A 23823-nucleotide genomic window follows, 5' to 3' on the forward strand; every position below is an offset into this window, starting at 1 on the left:
GGTGGTATCTCATTGTGGTTCGATTTGTATTTCCCTGATGCTGAGTGATGTTGAGCATTTTTTCATGTGTCGGTTGGCCACGTGGATGTTTTCTTTGGAGAAGTGTCTATTCATGTCTTTCGCCCGTTTCTTCTCTGGATTGTTTGGTTTTTGGGCATTGAGTTTGATAAGTTCTTTTTTTTTAAAAAAAATTTTTTTTTTCAATGTTTTTTATTTATTTTTGGGACAGAGAGAGACAGAGCATGAACGGGGGAGGGGCAGAGAGAGAGGGAGACACAGAATCGGAAACAGGCTCCAGGCTCCGAGCCATCAGCCCAGAGCCTGACGCGGGGCTCGAACTCACGGACCGCGAGATCGTGACCTGGCTGAAGTCGGACGCTTAACCGACTGCGCCACCCAGGCGCCCCAAGTTTGATAAGTTCTTTATAGATTTTGGATACCAACCCTTTATCTGATATGTCGTTTGCAAATATCTTCTCCCATTCCATCGGTTGCCTTTTAGTTTTGCTGATTGTTTCCTTTGCTGTACAGAAGCTTTTTATTTTGATGAGGTCCCAGTAGTTCATTTTTGTTTTGCTTTCCTTGCCTCTGGAGATGTGTTAAGAAGTTGCTGCGGCTGAGGTCAAAGAGGTTTTTGCCTGCTTTCTCCTCGAGGATTTTGATGGCTTCCTGTCTTGCATTTAGGTCTTTCATCCATTTTGAGTTTATTTTTGTGTCTGGTGTTAAGAAAGTGGTCCGGGTTCATTCTTCTGCATGTCGCTGTCCAGTTTTCCCAGCACCACTTGCTGAAGAGACTGTCTTGATTCCATTGGATATTCTTTCCTGCTCTGTCAAAGATTCGTTGGCCATACGTTTGTGGGTCCATTTCTGGGTTCTCTGTTCTGCTCCATTGATCTGAGTGTCTGTTTTTGTGCCACCTTTTTTTAGTTTTTTAGCCAAAGGTTACAAAAATGTATTTTTTGAAAAATACACGGATAAATCTCATCAAAATACAGTCTTGTCAGAAGTCAACTTATCGTTATGATTCCCAAATCAATGAGAAATATCTTTGTTGATATTCCCTAAAAATGAGAAGGGAATGCCTGTAGCTGCTGCAGGCTGGGTCTGCCTGCTGATGAGGAGACTCACTTACTGCACGGACCTTACACTGAAGACTGTTAGTTGATATACCATCCACTCACCAGCGTTATTTAATAGCATGTTTCCCCAAACACAGAAGAGATGCGTATCGAAACTCCACAGGGTGAAAAAGAAAGCATTCCTAGTACTTGGTACCGTCTAGATGGGACTGCGAGGCTCATTAGCTACAGAATTCCTCACCGCGGTTTCCCCATCCAGGACAGGGTGCTTTCTTCTCCCCAGTTTTACTGAGATACAATTGACGTGTGTGTCTCCCTATGTAGGTTTAAGGCGTCCAGCCTGATGGTTCGACTTACGTATATTGTGGAATTGATCAATGAATTTAGGTAGCATCCATCAGCTGGTAGATAGATAAAAAGAGAAAGCAAAAAAGAAAAAGAGAAAGGATTTGCTTCCTTGTGATGAGAACTTAGGATCAACTCTCTTAATGGCTTTCTTGTGTAGCCTACACCCGTGTTAATGACAGTTGGCACATACAGGGCACCCTCTAGGACTTCTATTTATTTTATAATTGGAAGTTTGTACCTTTTGACCACCTTCCTCCGATTCCCCCTCTCTCTCCCTGCTCCCCATCCCTGGTGACCGCAAGTCTGGTCTCTTTTTCTAGGCGTTTGGATGTTTGCTTTTGGCTTTCTTTCTTTCTTTTTTTTTTTAGATTCCACATATAAGCAACATCATAGGGTGTCTGTCTTTTTCTGCGTGACTTATTTCACTTAGCCTAATGCCCTCGCTCTATCCACGCTGTTGCAAAGGGCAGGATTTCCTTGTTTTTCGTAGCTGAGTAATACTCCACTTACGCCGTTTTCGTGTCTTTTCTGTGGCGAATAAGGCTGCAGCGAACACTGGGGTGCAGATACGGCTCTGGCATCGTGTTTTCATCGTCCTTGGCTGAATACCCCAAAGTGGGATGGCTGGATCATGTGGTGGTTCACGTTTTAATGTTTTGGGGGAGCCTCCATAGTGCTTTCTGCAGCGGCTGCACCAGTTTGCATGCCCACCGGCGGCGCACGAGGGTTCCCTTTTCTCATCACCATTTGCTGTCTCAGACTCTTCTTTTGGGGCAGCTGGGAGTCACTCACCACGGCCGGGCTGGGAGGAGAGGGGAGACCAGGAAAGGCCTCAGGCGGGGGCACAGGTTCCGCCAGGGGTTCCTCAGCCCGAGAGGCCTGAGCACGGTTTACTGGCTGAGGAAGATCAGCAGAGGTAAAGAGCTGAGGGTGCCTTCAGTTGCCAGAACTGAGGGGTTTCCTGGCACCTGGGACTAAACCTGGGATGTTCCTGGGCACACTGGAACGGCTGGTCATCCTGGGAGGGTTTACTTCCGCTGGCGAGCTGGTCAGTGTTTGACAAGGAGCTCTTCTGGAGGAAGCCCTGATGTGTGGTGTTTACCGAATGCCGCGGTGTGAACGCTCTTGCCGTGGTGTGAACGCTCTTGCCGTGGTGTGAACGCTCTCGTCACGGTGTGAACACCCGTGTATGGGGGGAACGGTCTTGCCACAGTCCATTTTAAACTACCAAGATGATGTCGCTGAAGGCACAGTTGGGAAGAAGTATCACACCTAGTCTTGTGAGCTGGTTTGGGCTTGCTCTGGCTCACATCAGGAGAGAACCAGAGGGGGGGACCTGGGAGACCTGGTCCCTCGATGGGGACCAGAGCGAGGAGGAGGGGCTCTGGGTCACGGTTAATGCAGCGATTGGGCATGGATTTCAGACCAGTCCCGGAAGTGAGACCCCCGCCTGGAGGGGGTGCGGTGGGCCAGGGACCAGGGCCGGGAGAGCGAAGAGATCAGCCTGGGAGGGCGCGTGACCCCCAAGGGCAGATGTGGCCAGGAGTGCAGGTGAAAATATTGCAGTTGGTTCTGGTTTGGGGAAAGAAGAAACAGTGACCAGGAGCCCTGCAGCCCCGGGGAGCCGGGTTTGGCAGGAGGGAGAAGCCCCATGGGGGCAGCCAAGGGCATATTTGGACGACCTGTCTGCGCTGTGACTTGGCTGCTAAGGGGGGCAGTGGGGAAACCCTCTTACCAAGCGGGCAAGGTCGGGGTGTGGATCAGCAGCGCTGGGCGGGCCTGAGGAGGCAGGGGAGACGTTGGCGGGGGCCCGCCTGCAGGTTTTGGAGCCTCTTTCCTCAGCCAGGCCCCCCTCATTCTGACTGCAAAATTGAATGCCCAGCCTGGGAGCCGGCCCTCCCCCCAGGACTGTCCAGGCTCCCCGTTTGGAATAAGGCTCAGCTTGGAGAATCCCTCTCTCTCTGTGCTGCGCTTTGTGTCTGCTCTTGGGCATGTGTCGGGGGTGACCCAGACAACAGGAGCTGGTGCAGCTCTAGACTAATGACTTCTGGGGCTTAGGGAGGCAGCATAGTGGCCTCGGCATCGGAAAGACCTGAGTTTAAGTCCCCTCCTCATCATTTAAACTCCAAGAGACCTTAGTCAGGATGTTTAACTTCTCCAGTCCTCAGTTTTCTCCTCCACTAAAGGGGAATAACAGTAGCCCTCACCGTATAGACCTGTGAGGATTCGATGAAATAATCCATGGAAAGTGTTGGGCACCATGTGCCCATGCGCACAGACATCACTCAGTTCATGTTAGATGTGATCGCTGTGGACACGTGTCCCTTCCGGCTGTGCCCTCAGATGTTCTTTCGCATCCGCATCTACCTCCTTGGGTGAGCGGGGTGGTTTGACTCCCTGTCTCCACCGCTAGAGGTGGAAGGGAGGCAGCTGAGGGGCCCTGCAGTTTCTCCGAAGCCCTGTCCAAGTTCAGGGTCTTCTTAAAGGAACACCTGCTGGTTGGCATTCTGGTTGGCACCTTCCAGTGGCAGCTGAGAATGAGTCTTGGACTAGGATCCAAAGGGAAAACATCCCTGTCTGTCCCTCCTGCTCTCTATTCCCTCCCTTCTGTATTCCTCCCCACAGCACTTCCTATCTGCTAGTATGCTGTATATTTTACTTATTTTGTTCATTGTCTGTTTCCCCTCGCTAGAATGTAAGCTCCGTGAAAGCAGGAATATCTGTGTTGTATTCACTGCTCTGTCTCCAGCATCAAAAACAGCCAGGGGCACCTACGTGGCTCAGTCGGTTGAGTGACCTCGGCTCAGGTCATGATCTCGCGGTTCGTGAGTTCGAGCCCCGCATCAGGCTTACTGCTGTCAGCACAGAGCCCATTTCAGAGTCCCTGTCCCCCCCAGTCGCTCTCTCTCTCTCAAAAATAAATAAAATGTTAAAAGAAAAAAAGAACAGTCAGTGCCTGGTATACAGTAGGTATCAAGTAAATATTTATTGAATGAATTAGTAAGTGAAAGCCCCAGACAACCTGCAGACTTATCCTTGCTATTTTTGTCAGCTCTTACATCCCCGTTCCAGAATCTTTCACTGTTTATAAAGCCTGATCTAGACGGGCTTGCCATAGCGTAGTACAGACAGCTTGCTGGAGGCCCAGGAGGGAGGGAACAGATTATTCTACCTAGGGGGACCCTAGGACACGATTCACAGAGAAGACGGTATTGAACTAGGCTTTGAAGGATGAATAGGAGTTTTCTGAGTGGGCAAGAGGACAAAGGCTGTTCCAGGCAGAGCCGGTGGTGTGAACAGAGGGCAGAGTGGTAGAAAACGTGGTTCACGCAGTGGTGGGAATGGCATGTTCCCAGAGTAGTGGGGGGTCTAGATGTAAAGACGCTGTGGTCTAGAGGAGATGAAGTGTAAGGCTTGGGACGGGGTCTTGCCGATGTCTGTAATCATGCCTAGGGGGAGGCAGCCGTCGTTGAGAGCCCAGCGTCTGAGTCCGGGCTGCTTGGGTGCCCATCCCGAGAGAGCTCTCTCCCCCGCTTACGGCTGCAGGCTTCTGTTTGCTGCAAAGCGGGGATAATGGCAGTACTCACCTACAGGACTGTAGTGAGGATTAGTGCGTTAAATCTATGAAGCACTTAGTACCTGAGCGAAGTGATATAAAATATTAACTATTATTATTACAGCAGGAGCTCAGTGAATACCGAGTTTTTATATCCACACCCTTGCACGTATGCTCACATTTGCATTGCCACGCCTATTCACCCCTCGCTCGTGCACAACGAGCCGTCCTTAAGATAGGAAAACGAAGCCGTCACCTGCCTTCAAGTCAGCGGGCCTGGTGTTAATTTTTCGGCAGGAGGCACGATTGTATGCGCATCAGGTATTTGTAAACTCAGCGGGCTCCTGCTGGCCGCCTGGCTGCATTTATACCTCGGTGGGACAAAGCCAGGGTTGCACTGGGAACCAGGACCAACAAGAGGTGACTGTAAACTCATTCTCCGGGGAGCAGTGGGAAAGCGTAGAGGCGGTTCTGGAAGCATCGCGCTGAGACATCGTGGAGAGGGTGAGAGGTGCTGGAAGTCTGCAGACAGGCAGATGTTTTCACAAACAAGGAAAAGGTAGGTTAAAAAATACGATAAAACATAAGTATGGTGCCCTCTTCCGCCAATATTTTGAAAGAGTCTGTGAAGCAGCTGGTTTTGGAGCTCTGGGAAGACAAGAGAGGCACCCACCAGGGCTGGGAGCAGTTCAGGAAGAACACGCCGGGTCCAAGCCCCCTCCCTTTCTTTTTCAAAAGCTTACCACGTTTGAGTATCTTAGACATGGGTGTCTTAATCTCAGAGGGTCTTAAGCCATGTCTTGATGGTGTCTTTAGGGATAAGATGGAAAACTGTAAAAAAAAGAGGGTGGAAGAGGAAGAGGAGGAGGAGGAGAAGGAAGGAAGGAAGGAAGGAAGGGAAGGCTATAAACTCCCCTGCGGTACAGACAGGTGGATTCATAGCTGGCTGAACAGTCGGACCCAGGGCATTGATTAAGGATGGGGATAGACCTAGCAAGAACTCATATTTGTGTGACGAATGTTAACTGAGCCCTGTCTGTAGGTCTCTAGTGCCAAGGGCGTCATCCTTGGGTCCGTCCCGGGTGACATATTTATCGACGTCTTGGATGGGGACAGAGAAGGCAGACTGTCAAATTCACACGTGGCACCAGGCCGGCCAGGAAAGGGCTACCCCACTGGCTGACCTAATCAGCGTGTAGAACGATCGATAGGCAGAAAGATGGGCCCAAACCGAAGACGATGGAATTAGCCCTGAGCGAATGGGAAGTCTTGCGTATAGATTTTCTAAAAAATCAATTACATGGTCGCAGGATGGGGAGGCCGGGCCTCGCACATCCTTGGCAGTGGGGCTGACCACGAGCTCCGGCCGCCCAGTGCGTGCTGAGGACCACCGCGTGCTCAGCCGAGGGGCCTGTTCTCCACCCTGCACCCTCATGAGAGCGTGCTCACGGTGCTCTGTGCTCCGTGCCAAGAGTCTCGCTCTGAGACGTGCTGACAAGTGCCGCAGTGCATTCCGGAGCAGGCTGGCAAGGTGGCAAGGGGCTGCAGGAAGGTGGGAGAGAAGATTCCCCGTGGCTGCTTCAGACGTTTGAAGGTTTGCAGTGTGGCTAAAGGAGAGAGCCTAACTTCTCTGTGTCACTGTCCCTTACTCTTTGCCCCACGAGTGGACATATGGGGCTCTTCCTTTTCTTTCCCACAGCTCCATCATCCTCTCCTTACCTGGCTACTGGATTGTTTAAAATTGAGGGAATGGAAAGCGGGGGGAAATGTGGGTGGCGGTCAGTGGGGAAAGCACCTCGCTGGAGAAGTGTAGATACACTACAGTCCCAGCTGCATCGCAAGCTTCAGAATAGTCAGGGTCACCTGGGTGGCTCAGTCGGTTAAGCGTCCTGCTTGGGCTCGGGTCATGATCTCACGGTTCGTGCGTTCGAGCCCCGCGTCGGGCTCTGTGCTGACAGCTGGGAGCCTGGAGCCTGCTTCAGATTCCGTGTCTCCCTCCCTCTCTCTGTTCCTCCCCCCTGCACATGCTCTGTCTCTCTCTTTCTCTCTCAAAAATAAATAAACATTAAAAAAATTTTTTTTAAACAAAATAGTCACTGTCCTTAATAGGGATGTTGCTTTGCTACTTATTGGGCACAAAGACAAGGCAGATGCATGTGTATGAATGCGACCTCGGGGACCTCGCCAGAGCAGCTTCTGTACTGCCTAGGGGAGTCCTCCCTGGAACCAGACGCAAATGCCCCCTGGAAGTTCTTTCCAAACCCCACCCCCCTCCCCCGGACAGAATTAAGCCTTCCTTCTCTTCTGGTCTCCCAACACTTTCTACCCACGTCTGCCAGGTGTATGTGCATGTATACATTATGGCCGTGCGTTTGCAAAGCTGCCCTCCCACCCCCACCACACCGTGGAACGGCCTTCCCCTCGTTGTCGCTTCCGTCTTGGCCCCACGCCACGCACAAAGTAGTTGCTCAATAATGAATGAGCGAATCTGTTGTAGAATAAATACACATTCTTCTGTGCACAGGTTGGAACGTATACTCATTTGTTCCTAAAAACCGCCCAAACAAACAAGCCTTTTCCTTGCTAAGAGGATGCAGCCAGGGTGGAGGGCAGGGATGTATAGATACTCGTATGTCACACAGCAAGGAAAACCACAGAGCAAGTTTGTGATTTATTGCCAAGGCCAGTGTTTAAATAAGAACCTCGGCCTAATTACTTAGCTTTAATAAACAAAAGTGTGTTTTGATGTCACAGCCACCGACTTTCATACATTACACAGCCGTAATGAGGGCAGAAGGCTTTCTTTGGAGACAGGAAGAAACAGGCATCTGACGGCACCCACCGTGTCTGAAGCTCCGCACATCCCTCCGGGTCTGTGCTTGTCTCCAGGTGGGTCTCCTTTCTCAGACGGGTTTGGTACCAGGTCAGTGGGGAGGGGGATGTTTGTGGAGATGCTGTCCGTTCCTGGGAAGGAAAATGGAGCACAGCAGTTGGTTACAGGCAGGTGCTTGTATAGGGAGGTAGCCAGTGTCCGGGGCCACCCCTGCCCCCACCCCCGTCCACACCAGGCAGGTGTCTGATTCCCCACCACGAGGTCTACCTTGCAGAAGCCTCCCTCTCCCAGGGCAGGCACATCCAGCCATTCCAGATCCTTGGGACTTAACATTCCAAGCATATTTCCCCTTTCTTTCTCCGTGAGTTAGAATCAATTTTCACATTAGTAATGAAATTGTCTGTATTGCATTAGCCATTATCATTGGCTTCCTTGCCTCTTAGGGCTGGCCGGGCACACTGCCTCAGGTTCTCCTTCTCCTTCTGAAGTGCCGAGATAGGCCAGGGGCTGGAGTTTGCTGCTTGTCTGAGACCTTTAAACAGGCAGCCTACTTGGTCAGTCACCTAGAGCTCATCCTAGCGAAGGAGGAAGTCAGGAGAAAAAGAAGGGCTCGTTTCTCCATGGGCGAGTCAGTGCGATTCATTGACAAGTTGAGTCTGCACGATGACAGTGGTGACTCCAGGCCAGGACTCAGGGCTCCGACTGTATCCCAGGGTGGGCGAGGAGCCTCCCGGCAGAGGGAAGGCCAGTGTCCTCGCTGGGCCAGGGGCCAGGTTAGAGGTTTCTTTTCTCCTGACTCTCTGTGCTGGGAAATTCTGTGCAAGGGAAGGGAAGTGGCCCTGACTACCTGCCCCCAAAGCTCCCGGGGAATCCCCAAGGCCAAAGCCACTTCCAGATCAGTTGAGAGGACTCAGGCTCTGGTTGGGAGAGGGCTCCCTAAGGTAGGAGGTTAGCACTGGGGCACTCTGCTGAGGGGAAGGTGCCCTAAGAGGGATCATCTCCCTGTAGGACGAGAGCACAGCCCCCCTTGCTGGGGTGCTGGGGTAGCTTCATGGGATGGTCCTGGGCCTTGCGTCACTATGGTCTTGAAGAGGTTCTAGGTAGGAGGTCCAGAAAATCACAGGGTGGACGCCTGTGGATGAACCGTGAGCATCTTAAACTCGCAGTGGTAATGGTCCCTTACCTTCATATCCGTGTCACAATGGGTCACCAAAGGAAGCCGTTTTGCAAACACAGTCTCCTTTGCTTTTTACAACGACACCATGGGAAAGAGTACTATTCGCCCCTCTTTACAGCTGGACTCCCAAGTCCAGTGCTCTGCCTGGGATACACAGTTGCCCCTTGTGGCCATTTACCGTGAGGGAAGCTGGCCAGGGATCTAACTGGAAGTATTTTAGGTCCCACAAATCCTATTTGATCCGGAGCTTAATTCGAGCTGCCATCGGCAAAGTTATTATCATTATCCAAGGTATTTAAAGTGGTTAAATATTCAGAGCCATGTCAGCCTCTCCCAGCTGAACAGGGTCGCCAGACACAGAAGGCAGATGCCTCCGCTGGGAGCCGGACAGTGGGTCTCTGCAGAGGGCGTGTGTGCTGGGGCGGTTCAGTGGATCCCTTTGGGGGGTAAGGAGGCAGCCAGGTAAAGGGAACCGGCAGCTGTAGGCTGTTTGGCTCTTGAAGGCCTTCCAAGGTTGCTCACCAAAAGGAATTTAAAAATACTTGAGTTACTGTTGGGATGGGGGGGAGGCTGGCTATGACTTTGTCACAGGTGCAGAAAGTGTTTGGCAACAGACGGCATAGGGTAGGGCAGATGGGGATGAGAACAGAGCCCGTTGTGAGCTGGCCTGGCCTCGGTTCATTGAGCCCCTGTCCGTGATGGTGACCCCGGGTTTGTCAGAGGGTCTGGCAAGAGATCACCGAGGTCCCACAGAGCTGGGCATCCAGCTGGGAGAGAGCAGGGTGGCTTTATCATGAGAAAGTATGGCATGTTGCTTTAGGGGGCGGAAATAACCCAAACCACACAGTGCAGGCTCTCAGCAAAGGGGTGTGGTCATATTACCAAGTTTCTTCCTGAGGATGCTCACCCCGGGTTTGTAACCTGGGGTTTATTAGCACGTAGGGGTCACTGATAGGGTTCAGGGTTGGGGTACAATGTTGACAGCATTCATGAGGTTCTTAAAGAGGGCTGTAACCTCAAAAATACAAAGAACAGGGGCGCCAGGGTGGCTCAGTCGGTTGAGCGTCCGACTTCGGCTCAGGTCACGATCTCGCGGTCCGTGAGTTCGAGCCCCACGTCGGGCTCTGGGCTGATGGCTCAGAGCCTGGAGCCTGCTTCCGATTCTGTGTCTCCCTCTCTCTCTGCCCCTCCCCCGTTCATGCTTTGTCTCTCTCTGTCTCAAAAATAAATACACGTTAAAAAAAAAATAAAAAAAATAAAAATTAAAAACATTAAAAAAAATACAAAGAACCACTTGTTTGTTTGTTGTATAAGGCCCGCCCCAACTGGCCCTGCTCATCACTTCAGTGTATTCCCCCTTACAACACCCCACTCCCCGCCCCCCCCCACCGAAGGTTGGGGTCCAGGCACAGGGTTTAGGTATAATTTCTTTCTTTCTTTCTTTCTTTCTTTTTTTTTTTAAATGTTTATTTATTTTTAAGAGAGACAGGGAGACACAGAACCCAAAGCAGGTTCCAGGCTCTAAGCTGTCAGCATAGAGTCTGATGCAGGGCTTGAACCTGTGAGCTGTGAGATCATGACCTGAGCTGAAGTTGGATGCTTAACTGACTGAGCCACCCAGGCGAGGCGCCCCTAGGTATAATTTCTTGAATGTGCTGTGCTAGCTCAGGTTTCAGGGACTTTGCTGGTGTTATTCTGTCTTTGCCTTCTTCCCCAGCTACCGAACTCCTACTCATTCTCTAAAACCCAGTGTAAGCCTTTGCTGGGCTGTTCCCTCTGGGCAGAGCTGACTGCCCCTCCTTTGAGCCGCCACTAAACCTTAACCAACTTTCCTGGAGCACCTGTCACTCAGGGTGTTGACACTGTTTATTCCTGGGTCTGTTTCCCCAGAGGACTAGGCACTTCCTCAGGGCAGGGCTGGTCCTACTCACTTTTTTTTTTAAGTTTTATTTATTGTGAGATAAAGAATGTGCGCAAGTAGGGAAGGGGCGGAGAGAGAAGGAGACAGAAAGAATTTCCAAGCAGGCTCCACACTGTCTGCGTAGAGCCCGATGCAGGATTTGAACTCACGAACCATGAGGTCATGACCTGAGCCAAGGTCAGACGCTTAACCGACTGAGCCACCCAGGTGCCCCTGAGAGCACATTTGTGTGTTTGGGAGTCAACCCGAGCATGAGCTCTGCTCACTCAAAACCACCTTGTCTTCTAGTCTTTAGACTGTTCTTTTGGCTGAAACTATATTAAGTCAATTTAATGGAAGGTTATTTTCCTAAGATACTTTGTTTCTAATTATAAAATGATAGATGCTTGTTGAAGATCGTTTAAAAATACAGCGAGGCAAATGTGAGAGGGTGGGAGTCTTCAATCATCCTACCATGGAGAGTAAAATTAATAACAGTAATAATGAGTGACATGTGTTGAAGAATTGTGACGTAGTAAGCAACCATTCTGAGGGCTTTAAGACATTATTATTATTAACCCTTATTCATGATTTTTTAGTTTTTACTAAAAAAAAATTTTTTTTAATGTTCATTTATTTTCGAGAGAGAGAGACAGAGCATGAGCTGGGGGGGTGGTGCAAAGCGAGAGAGGGAGACACAGAATCCGAAGCGGGCTCCAGGCTCTGAGGCATTCAGCACGGAGCCCGACGCGGGGCTCGAACTCACGAACTGCCAAATCATGACTTGAGCCAAAGTTGGTTGCTTAGCTGACTGAGCCACCGTGGCACCCCACCCTTCTTTATATGTGAGGAAAACAGATTCAGAGATGTTAAGTAACTCAGCAAAGGTCACACAGCCAGAAAATGAGGACATTTTAATGTACACAGTTTGGCTCCAGGACCCCTGCTCTCAGACTCCCTGTCTCTTATACGAAATAGCAACAGGGGCGCCTGGGTGGCTCAGTCGGTTGAGCGTCCGACTTCGGCTCAGGCCATGATCTCGCGGCTCGTGAGTTCGAGCCCCACGTCGGACTCTGTGCTGACAGCTCAGAGCCTGGAGCCTGCCTCAGATTCTGTGTCTCCCTCTCTCTCTGCTCCTCCCCCACTCACACTCTGCCTCTCTCTCTCTCACAAATAAATGAAAACATTAAAAAAAAATAAACATCACTCTCTAAAAAAAAAAGAAAGAAATAGCAACAGCTATGAATTTTGAAAGGGAGGAGTTGAAGCTGTTTACTAGGTTTTAACTACTCAGGACTCCAGAAATCTTGATTATAATTGTCAGGTAGGGACCACCAATTCCAAGAATCTTTAGATAACAACACCTAGAGGTTCTTTAATTCAGGCTTTATGAAGACAGAGCAAGAGTTATTGAGAACCATTGAGCTGCACTCCATAATGAGAAGTTCATTCGGTTGATGCTGTGTGATGAGCCGTGGATGGAACAGGGTCCTTCCCGCCTCAGCGAGGGGCGTGGCTCAGGGCGTGGCTCAGGGCCTGAGGGCTTCACACTTCACCTGTGGGCCCCACGTTGTGGCCAGGTGCCCCACAGTGTGGCCTGGGTACCCTCACTTTCTCCCGGAGGCACCTCTGTGGCCAGCGACCAGGAATCCTTGGTCTTTGTGGTTGGTCCAGGTGTTGGCCCTGAGACACAGCGGGTTCTGCGTCCCCTGTCCCCTTCCCCCCCCCCCCAGGGTCCCTTGGGATGACATCCTCCCTCGCTGAAAACCACCCCTTACAGCATTAATTTAGCCATTTCAGACTCGTCGATTCATCTCCCGTTGATGGGGGTTTGCCTGTGGATTTCTCAGGGCTGCACCTCAAGAAAAATGGCCTAAAACTAGATGTGGTCCAGAGAAGTGATCAGGGGTGTGTTCCAAGGAGGCGGAGAGAGGGGAGGGAGGGTGAGCCTGTGAGAACAGACCAGACAGTTTGGAACGATTCCCTCTGGAATAGCGAGGGACTTCCTGAGGGACCGTGCCCGCCCGCTTCCTGCCAGGCTGTGGGTGTGTGGCTTCTGCACCTGCTGTTCCAATGGCCCGGTTCCTTCTCCCCAGAGATCCACTCTGAGGAGGGGGGCTGCAGTCTGGGCCGCAGTGCAGCACCTTGAAGGGGCTGGGCACAGCATGACCCCGTGGGAGTCCTGCCACACAGAGTGTGTGGGAGACGGAGACTGGAGTCTCTGGTGTGCACAAGCATGGTGCCTGGGGCCGTGGACACTTCTACGTGTCCCTGCCCCTTCTGAGTCACAGACACCCTCCCATCTACCTCCAGCTCCTTACTGTGTGGTTCCTAGGACTAAGGAGGGAATTTGGGGGTGCTTTAGGCCTCCACGGACAGGCTCTAAAACGGAAACATAAGAAGTCTTATATTTCCAAGATTCAGAATCTTGCTGGAGAAACCAATTAGGACTTCGATCTCTAATCCCAGGTTCTGGGACCGAGCACAGCTTCCGAACGGTGAGGGGGCTCTGCCATCGCTTTGGCCGTCCAGCTTAAACCTCCTGCGTGCAGAGGCTCCCCCCGGGAACCTCCCCCCCGGGCTCCAGCAGCTTTCCCTCTCCACGCTGGCGCCTGGTCTGCTACAGGCCCTTGCCTGGGCCGCCCCACTACGGAGTGCTCCCTCCTCTGTCTCCCCTCCTCCCCTCGTCCTCCTCCTCAGGCGCCGGTGCGGTGCTCTCCACCAGGAAGCCTCACTTGGAAGCTTTTCCTAGAAAACACTCCTCTTCTCTTGCCCCCTCAGCACCCCGGGCAGACAGACCTCCACCGTGGCCTTTAGTGTCTTTGCTAGTTTGTTTTGACATCTCTCTTTGCAGCTAGACCCTGGGTTCCCGGAGGTCAGAGACCTTGCCTCGGGCATCTCTGCGTGTCTAGCTCCTAGCACCCGGGGACCTCAGCGGGAGGCTGGATGGCTGCAGGGACAGACAGACGAATGTGGTGAAGCAGAGCGGGACTCCCTCAGGCTGGTCACACCGGCGTGAGGTCTCACACACGCTTTCAAGACAGTAATCGGATAAGCGAGGGGAGAAGGTGCCCGAGTGGGGCCTGGAGCTGGTGAGCCCAAAGCACGGAAGACTTCTTCCTGTTTCCAGCCACTCAGAGGTCGTTTTTAGTCCTAACAAAAACATGCGCGTTCTCTGCACGGAACATCAGAAAATCTTTCTTAGGGAGAGACCAGAAATTACGTGAGCTCATCATTATTTTTTAATTAAAAGACAGCAACTGCTCGGTATTTGGTACATTCGGGCCCCTCCCTGTGGGTCCACTAATGCGCTGAATTTATTTTTTATAAGAATCTGCTATGAACCTGCTCGGTGGAGAGAGCCTTGTTAGAGCTTTAAGAAACTTCTCATTAGCGGGATAAATGTGCTGGGTGCGAGGGGAATGTGCAACGCACGGCTGCTGGGCTCCTGCCAGGGTGAGCAGGCTGCCTGGCCTTCTGTCGGGGGGACTCCCGAGTGTTCCTGAAGGAGCACACACGGGGGAAGGACGCCGGGGAGACGCATGCGCAGGCATCCAGCTGAGAGTCTTTACCTGGTGCCAGGACGCAACTCAGCCTGCCGCTCCTTCAGGCCTGCCAGACTCTCCAGAGGCCCCTGCTACCCCCCCCCCCGCCCCCCCCCCCCCCCCCCCGCCCCGCCTGCACCGGGCCTCGGGCCATGTTACAAGTGCTGGCTGTGGTAGGCGTGTAGATAAGTAAAAGGCCCGGGACACGGATGTCCAGGTGATGGGCCTTTAATTCTGACTGTGCGGCAGGGGTGGGTGAGGACGCACAGAGGACGTTGAAGTGGAGCCTTGATCGTTAGGTAGAATTGCATGAAGTTGAGGAAAAGGCGTGGAGGCCGGGAAGGGATTCCAAGCAGAGGGAACACCCGAGCCAAGGCATGGTGGCGTGGGAATAGGAGGGGTGGTCAGAGAAGGGCACACCGTCTCGCTCTGCTGGACGTCAGGCTTGCGGGAGGGAGGAGAGGAGTAGCGGCTGGAGGCGGCGTGGTTCCCGATTGCCTTGCTGGGGGGGATCAGAACGTTCTTTTCGAGGTAGGAGGGTCTAAGGGGAATGATGGGACCCTGTTGGGGTTTTGGGAAGGGTATTGTGATGGCAGTATGGAGGGCCAACAGGTGGAGAGTGGGGGTCTCCAGAGAGACCTGAAGGGCACACGCCCTAAGGTGGAGGCACGTCCCTGGGCCGCCTACCCCAGCCCCGAGACCCCTTATGTTGCATCAGCAACCTTCTTTGGGGTCAGACATTTTGTGCGGATGCACGACTCCAGACTCACGTTCTAGGCCAGAGAAGCGTTGCATGTCAGAGCCGGAATAGACCCGAAGGTCACTCTCCCAGCCCCTTCATTTTACAGACAGGACACCAGAGTCCTGAGGGGTTGAGATTCATCGAAAGTCGCTCAGCAGAGGAGGCGGAATTTGCAGGGGAGAAAGGGCAAAGAACACCTGCGCCCATACGATGCCCGTCAGACACGCAGGCCCAGGCGCCATACGTGGCCTGTGGTCTTGTGCGGGGCCGGGTCTTCCCTCTTCCCTGCTTCACCGTGGCAGGCAGCTGAGGGATCGTGGGCTCTGAAGGATGCTCTCTTTCCTGGCTGGTCCTCCCGTAAGAGACATGCCCCCTGGAGGCCCAGTTAGTGGCAGTTGTGGACAGACGCAAAGTGTAGCAAAGAAAGAGTGATAACATCCGGCCAGATGTGAGCGGTAGTAGCAGGTGTTGAAAGGGCTCTTTCCTTTAAAAGGATTTAGAGAAGGAGAGAGCAAGGGGAGGTACAGCCAGCATCCCGGCCCTGAGCCTGAAAAGGTGACGTGTCCCGAAATGCCGCTCAGCTCATAGCAGGAGCCTGGGACAAAAAAGAGCGGAGGCTGAGAAGGGCTGGCTTGGGGGCAGCCAGTGGAGCGGGGGGGGGGGTCAGTCTCTGAGCGGACAGAGCCCCTTGGGCCTGAGCACCCCCCTCCCCCCGACCCCTGACCCCCAGCTGCCCGGGGTGCCATCTGGAAAAGGCACCCGTGGATATCGAGGTACGAAGACGTAAGCTCTGCAACACCTCCAGCCACTCTGCTATCAATAAATTAGCTTTTATCATTTAAGCCAGTTTGAGTTGGGTTTTTTGTCACTTGCGTGGATTTGATTCCAAGTGCAATGAAAAGCCGTTAAAGGATTTTGAGCTGAGGGGTGACAGGATCTGATTTATATTTGAAAAATACCGCTCTGGCAGCCATGGGGAGAAGGGACCGTGGCGGGGTGAGAGTGGGAGCTGGAGACCACTCAGGAGGTGGGAGAAGTGGCTTAAACACGGGGGCTGGTGGTGGCCGAGCAGGCAGATGCCACGGTCACGGTGCACGCTGGCATAAAATCAGCGGGACCGCCACCCACCAGTGATCTGGAGGGATGTGGGGCGCCTAGGAGGAGGACCAGGCTGCAAAGTGACATCTGACAGGTTTGAGGAGGAAGGGGCTGGGGTTTCTCCATCTGAGATGCTGATTATATGACCGAGTACAGAGATAACAGGTCAGCAGTCGGATGTGGGTCTCTTACTCAGGCTAGAGGTCCAGGTTGGGGAGTCGCCAATGATTAGGAGGAAAGACGGTAACGTGTGGAGAAAATAGAGATGGGTGGGGACAGAGCCCTGGGGGCTGAGAGCCAGGCAGAAGTGGAGAGAGCATCATGGAGATAGGGAGCGAGGAGGCCAGGGCAGTGTGGTACCCAGCATCTCACGGCGGGGGAGGGCCTGGAGAATGGGGAGGGGAGGGAGCAGTCAACGGCGTCCATGGTGCTGAGGGGTCACACGGGAAGGAGACAAGTCCAGAAGTGTCTGCAGGGTTTGGCAATAGGGGGGTCCTTGGGGACCTTGATCAGAAGCCAGACAGGAGCTACGGAAGAGCAGACAGGAGGAAGGGACTGGGGGAAAGAGCGTGGGAAGGTCTTTGAGGGATGCTGTGAGCAGACGCAGGGACAGGAGTCGTGGCTAGGGGTTGGAATGGAAGGTGCCAGTGAGCGCGTTTTATTTATTTTTTTTTATTTCTATTTTTTTTAAGTTTATTTACTTATTGAAAGAGAGAGAGAGAGAGAGAGAGAGAATCCCAAGCAGGCTCTGCATTGTCAGTGCAGAGCCCAATGCGGGGCTTGAACTTCCAAACTATGAAATCGTGACCTGAGCTGAAACCAAGAGTCGGATGCCTAATAACTGACTGAGCCACCCAGGTGCTCTGAGCGCATTTTATTTTTAAAGTCTGGAGACGCCAGAGCGCGGGTGTATAGTGATGGAAATGACAAGGGGTACGGTGACCAAACTGATAATAGGGGAGAGGGGGTGACTTCCAGAATGAAGACCTTGAAAGAGGGAGGGATTGGAAAACAAATGGGTTGGCGTATAGTCGGACGGATGACAGAGAATGTGACAAAAGACGGAGGCAAGTCTGTAGACCAGGTGGTGGGAAGTTTAGGGGGCTCCCGTTGACTTGTGTTCTCGGTGGACTGGGGGTCAAGGCCATGAGCTACACGTGATGGGCAAAGGCGTAAAATGCCAGTCTGAGGGAGTTGGGGTCGCTCTCCCAGGGATCTGTGGGGGGAATTGCAGACAGGACAATGATGAGCGCCTATTGGAAGCTTCTGGTTATACACTAAGGTGCTAGTAGCCAGCTGGTCGTGTGGGTTTGTCCAGAAATGTTCGGGTGCTGAGGTGCGGGCATGGAGAAGATGTGTAGTTGAGGGCAGGGGGACTTGGGATTTAGCTAGGTGAGAAAAGGTGGGGAGGAAGGCGCGAAGGATTAGGGGTAATTTGCAAGGGGGATATGCATCATTATAACACGGTATAATGATGCATATCCCCCAACTCTCTAGATAGAAGAGACACTGGAAATAAAGGTTTGGGGTCATCAGCTAACAGGCAGCAGTGAGGGTTTAGACAGATCGCCACGGGAGAGTGTGGGGTGAGGAGGAGGAAGGTCACTGACCAAACCTGAGAGTCAACACTTATGAGGTGAGTGGGGGAGCCTTTCGGGGAGACTGAGGGAGGAAAACCAGGTGAGGCGGTGCCATGGAAACCACAAGGGATGAGGAGATGCTGTGGCCAACCGTGTGGCTTGCTTCCAGGCAGTCCCCGAGGCTAGAATTGTTTACGTGGAGGCCACCCGGGAGAGAGGAGAAGGTTTCCAGGAGAGAGGTGGAGGGGCCAGCTGGAGCGGTGAAGGAAAGGGAGGAGGCAGCAACAGGGAGTGGGGTCAGAGGATCAACAGTGTTAGATACGGAGGGAACCAGACCCAGGTCTAGAGAAATGAGAAATCAGTTAATTTTCCAAGAAGCTGTAGGAAAAAGAAGTTATGATCTGAACTCGGGGGTTATATTTGGAACCAGAAAGCAGCACTTGTCTTCCTCAGGGCCTGGAGCTGTGAGTGAGAGAGTCCTCTGGGCCTGGAGAGGCGGGGAGAAGTTAAAAGGGGTCAGAGAACAGGCCAGGAATGAGGACTGGTACTGTTGACTCTGAACAGGCCGAGTAACTGCGCGTTGCCTGCCCGTCTGTCACCTGTGCCCCGAGATTTCTCACCCTGTACAGAAGCTGACTGTGGGCTCCCAACAGATTGTGGGCTCTCAACACTGGCAGAGTGGGGGAGGGGCCGGGGGAGGGTCCAGGCCCCAGGGTCAAGGTCAGGCTGTAAACCCAAGAAACCACTTTGGAGGGAGGTGCTGCTGTGATGGGTTCCATGCAGGGACACTTACGTTAAGGCGGATGTTGTAGATTTCACCACCACCCCCCCTCCCCCCCCCCCCCCCGCCCCGGCCCCCCCTTACCTCCACAGCGCCCCCTGGTACCTGCCCCATGCTATCAGCAGCCACAAAGCTCCCTGAATGAAAGAAAGGTGGATGAATATCTGACATTAAAAAACTAAGGTCAGGCCCAGACGGGATTAGCAAAAATATCCGTGGATCGCACGAGTGTTTTGAACCCAGGCTATCACTGGCAGGGACAAGTTTCTGCTCTGAATAGTCGGCGGGGGCAGTTCATTATTCTTTGCCATGAAAGCCTTTGCATGTGTCCTAGCTTGTTCCGCCCTCTGTTTTGGTGTCAGGGTGGTGGTCAGATCTCCGTGTGGGACCACAGTGTCTCTCAGTCTTATAGCCCCCCCCCCCCAACCCCCGCCCCGCACGGGCTCCTGCCTCCCCCTGGGTTTTCTTTTTCTCCAAGTTTCTCTTCCCTCTCCCCATGCTGGTGTGTGGCATAAAGTCAAGGGGGGAGGTCCGGGGCCCTGATCCCTTCCAGTCTCCTGTGAGGGGCTCGGGTGGAGAGCTCCTGGGCATCTTTCCGCCTCCTGCCAGATGAGGAATGTGCTCAGCTTGGGGGTGTGGGGAGGCCATCCCTGGAGGAGGTCTGGGGAGGAGACTGCAGCCACACTGTAATGCCAGCATCCTGGAAGGGTGGCCCACGGGAGCCCACTGGCGGGGCGGCTGCTCCAGCTGCCTGGGAGACCAGACCACAAGCTGCTGCCCACGCGCCCTCCGGGCTCTGCACGCTTGGGTCAAAGTGCAGGTGTCGCTGTGCCGTTGACCCATCCTTATCATGACTTCATGCTTCGCTCCCACAAATGGAGACGTGAAGCCCCAGAAAGCACGGTGTTTCTGTGCTCTTCGCAGGCTGGGATTCCGAATGCAGAGCCCAGCTAGCGACTTCCTGTTTATTCATTAGGTGTGGGAGCTCTCATTACTGAGTGGTGAACCAGAAGCCACGGTGAGGCAGCGGGGCCAGAGGAGGAGTGGAGAAGCATCTCCGCAGCTGACACAGCACTCAGAGGTCTGGCTTTTGTTTCTCTGAGTCGGATTTGCACCGAGGTTGCTAAGAAAGCTTTCTACCGGGTCTGCTATGTGCTCGGCTAGCCTAGCCAGCACTCCCAGACTTGCTCATCTTCCCTCAGTAGAATTCACAGTGGGGCTGAGGCTGCTGCCAGATGCACACAGCAGGCATCCCTCCCTCTCCCGGCCCACCTGCCTTTCCTGACCTACCCACTTCTAGGCAGTTTCTTTGGCAGATAGAATTGAGAAGCGTCCAGTGTCTCCATAGGGAGGTGGGAGGAGGGGCAGAGGCTTTGCCCTCCACCTGCAGTTCTGTCGCCTCCCAGGAGAGCTGTGAGTGGCACAAAGTATGCAAGTTCCTTTTATGTCTGTCCCCAGCCACTCTGTCATCATGAGAGGCCTTGGGGCTTGTTCCCACCGTCACCGTTACAGATGCCCCTGCCCACTGAGAATCATGGCCGGGCTCAGGCCATTAGTCTCAGGGGCAACAGAAATTGCTTTGCCTTGGATTTGACGATTTAGGCAATGACAGCGTTTATACGGGCCCTTCCTACTTATGTAGAGGTCATATTTCTAGTGGTTTATTTACAAATTGGCTGTTGGCGACTTGAAACCGGTTCTTAGAGAAATACACTTTCAGGTGGTGATTAGGTTTCCATGCCGGCATACAAAGGGCGGTTGAACTTGGATGAAAGCCGGGGATCAGACAGTTGGAAGGGGTGGGCTATAGGTCAAGGTTTAAACTGAAGAGAAGATTGCCAGGGGTGGGGGTAAGCCTGGGTAAGGAAAAGGTTACTGCCCCTGGGTCCACATAATAATGCAGTCAGACTGGGGCATGCATTCATTCATTCATGATTCCTTTCATCTCATACCCATATGCAATTCCTGTTTTCTCCATCCTCAAAATATGCCCCAAATCTAACCCCTTCTCTTGGCTACCACCACCCCAGTCCCATTTGCTTTCCCTCTCCACCTCCCTGCTTCCATTCTCCCCCTCCCCATGCATCCTACCTGCCCCCCCCGCCCCCCCCCCCCCCCCCCCCGCCACACACACACCTATTCTTAATATCACAGCCAGAGTGAGCCGTTTAAAATGCAAGTCAGCTCAAGTCATTTTGCCAGGATGACACAGGGTGCGTCCAGGAGGCAGCACCTACCCCTCCACCCCCTATCCGATCAATTCCGCTTACCTCCTGCCAACGCCACGGAGAGACGGGGATGAGGGTTTCTCTGGCACCTGCTTCCTTTTGGATCTGCCTAGTTTCCTTTCGTCCCTAGGTTCTTGCTTACTTCCTCAACATCCTGGGTGACATCTGTCTTTGGAGCGGGCTTAACACCTAGCCTTTGCTTTAGGACAACAAAAATGGCACCTCTTTCCTCTTACCTACTATGCATGCACACGAGAGGACAGGAGAACACTTCCTTCTTTCTTTCTTTCCTTTTTCTTTTTTTTTTTTTTTCCTGCTGTGCTCCATAGGTTCATAATTGCAGTAATTCATCTCTTCTCCACTCTGTCCTTAATTGTGAGTGGCAGTCACGTTCCCGCCCCTGTGTCAGTCTAGCGCCTCTGATTCCTCCTCCTCAGTCACTCCCCCCTGCTCCATCTTGCCACCCTTCCCTCCTGGGCCTCCAGCCTCCCCTTCCTGGGGTGGGCTGACATCCCCCACTTGGCTGACCCCTCCGGGCAGCCTCCTGCCCCTGGAAGGCACCCGCCTCCCGTTCCCGCTGCAAAGTTGGCCTGATAGGCTTAGATCACCCTGACTCTCAGGCAGGCAGCTGCCTCTTGGAGCTGCCCCGTGTCAGCCTCCGAGGCTGACTGTTTTCTCCTCTGCCTCCATCAGTGCGTTTCTGGGCCCTGTGTGATGACCACATAGAATTAAGGACTGCAGGAGCCCCTGGGGGTCATTTTGCTCTCCCCTTGCCCCCTGCCACTGGCAAGCACCGAGGACGAACGCTCTTCCCCGGCCAGGGCCTCTCATGTCCAGCTCATCTTCCATTCCCTGCACACCTCTTGCAGGCACCTGTCCTCGCGTTAGGGGAAAGAACCCTCTACTTCCTGCTGCTGGAGTCACCTGCCTCTGATGCTGCACTCCTGCCGTCCCAGCCTCTTCTCTTGACCACTTGTTTACAGTGTCTCAGCCTCTCTGCCGTCTGGGTGACGGGAGCACCCAGCCAAGACAATCTGAATTAATTTTGCAAGTAAAATTTCATCAGACGACCTATCAAGCGCTTCACTAAATCAAGACATATTACATCTCGTGTGTGCCCTGGGCCCATTTATCATGAAAGTCAGCCCCTGAAATGCCAGACGAGCTTAGGCCAGAAAGGAAGAACATTCTTATGTGAAGTGAGAGGGGTCTTCCTTGTCTCCAGACCCGTGACCCCAGAGGCCTTTCTCTGCTCTTTTGCCGAGAAGGCATTGTTGGCGGCACTTGGGATTCAGGGTTAGATGGTCCGGAAACAGAACCCCTGCTTTGATGCTTTCTAGCTCTGCAGCTCTGAGCAAGTTGCTTAACCTCTCTGAGCCTCAGTTTTCTTAAACGCATAAAATGGAAATAATATCTACCTTAGAGGGCTATTACGAGATTAAATGAGACGAGCCTACGTGAAGTGTCTGTATTAGAGTAAGTGCTCGGGAAATATTAGCTCCTTTGCCCCTTATGAAGTAAGTAAAAAGCCTCATGGTTGTTTTTGGTTCATTCAGTCGTGCTGACGTAGAGGTATGAACAAGTGAGTCAATGAACAATGAATAAGTGAGTCGATGATGTGCCCGTGACGGTTCAACGTATTCAGTTGACAGAGGGGAGCGAGATGGCTTCAGGGGACGTTTTAGGTTCACATAGAAAGAAAGCAGGCAGACGTTTTCACCTTTCGGACATGGCATGGGTTCCATCGGTGGGTCCCTGTCTTGTGTCTTACTTTTCTTCTTGCTCTGGCTCATCACCTGTGAGTGGGTGGTTTTACAGAGACTTCTGAGGTCCTTGATAGGGCCTCACCATAGTGATGAGCTTTGCTCACCAAAGGGACGCTCACCTTTTTGCTTTGTTGTTTGGCTTTGTTTCTGTCACCTTTCCAGGCAGCAGTTGACTAGATCCATTTAGGAGCAGGCAAAGGGAGGTAGAGGCACCTCCTTTCTTATGTGCTGACAACCTATGTTAGGATTCCTTCCAGAGAAGGAATGGTGGTGGTGACTCCGTGGGGGGTAGCAAAGACCCCCTTGGGCCAGGGAGTGGCAATTCTGCTCTAAGCTCGGCCTCCTGGGAGCTGGGAAAGTGAGGTCCTGGGCTCCCCAGGCCTGGTTTTGGAGGGGGCCCGGGCTCCCCAGCTTCCTCTATCTTCTCAGCTGTGCATGCATGAGGCATGTGGGCACCAGCACCCCTGTGAAGGCCGGTCATGTTTTGTCGGGTGCTTACCAGTGCTGCGTCCTGAGCAGAGAGGGCCAGACAGAATCTTTCCACCGGGAGCTCCCAGTCCTAGTCAGGCTGTGCTGCTTCACTACAGAATGAGTTACAGGGTATAACTTCCTTCTTTAAGTGCCAAAATGTGAAAATATATATATATTTTGGCCACTTTAAACATTGCCATCCAAATGGCCATGAGAGAAGTATCACTAAGGGGCGCCTGGGTGGCTCAGTCGGTTGAGCGTCTGACTTCAGCTCAGGTCGTGATCACACGGTCCGTGGGTTCGAGCCCCACGTCAGGCTCTGCGCTGACAGCTCGGAGCCTGGAGCCCACTTTGGATCCTGTGTCTTCCTCTCTCTCCGCCCCACCCCTGCTCATGCTCTGTCTCTCTGTGACTCTCAAAAATGAATAAACGTTAAAAAAAAAAAAGTTTCACTAACAGGCATCTTTTTTTTTTTTTTAAGTTTATTTATTTATTTTGAGAGAGAGAGGCAGGGGAGAGGGACAGAGAGAGAAGGAGAGCGAGAATCCTCAGCAGGTTCTGCACTGTCAGCACAGAGCCTGACGTGGGGCTCGAACTCACGCACCGTGAGATCATGACCTAAGCGGAAATCAAGAGGCATTCATTCGCTTAACCGACTGAGCCACCTGGGCGCTCCCTGTACACAGAGCACAGTTTGATCATTTTTCTCATTACTCGGG

Source organism: Panthera tigris, chromosome D1 (genome assembly GCF_018350195.1).
Source record: "Panthera tigris isolate Pti1 chromosome D1, P.tigris_Pti1_mat1.1, whole genome shotgun sequence".
Classification (NCBI taxonomy): Eukaryota; Metazoa; Chordata; class Mammalia; order Carnivora; family Felidae; genus Panthera; species Panthera tigris.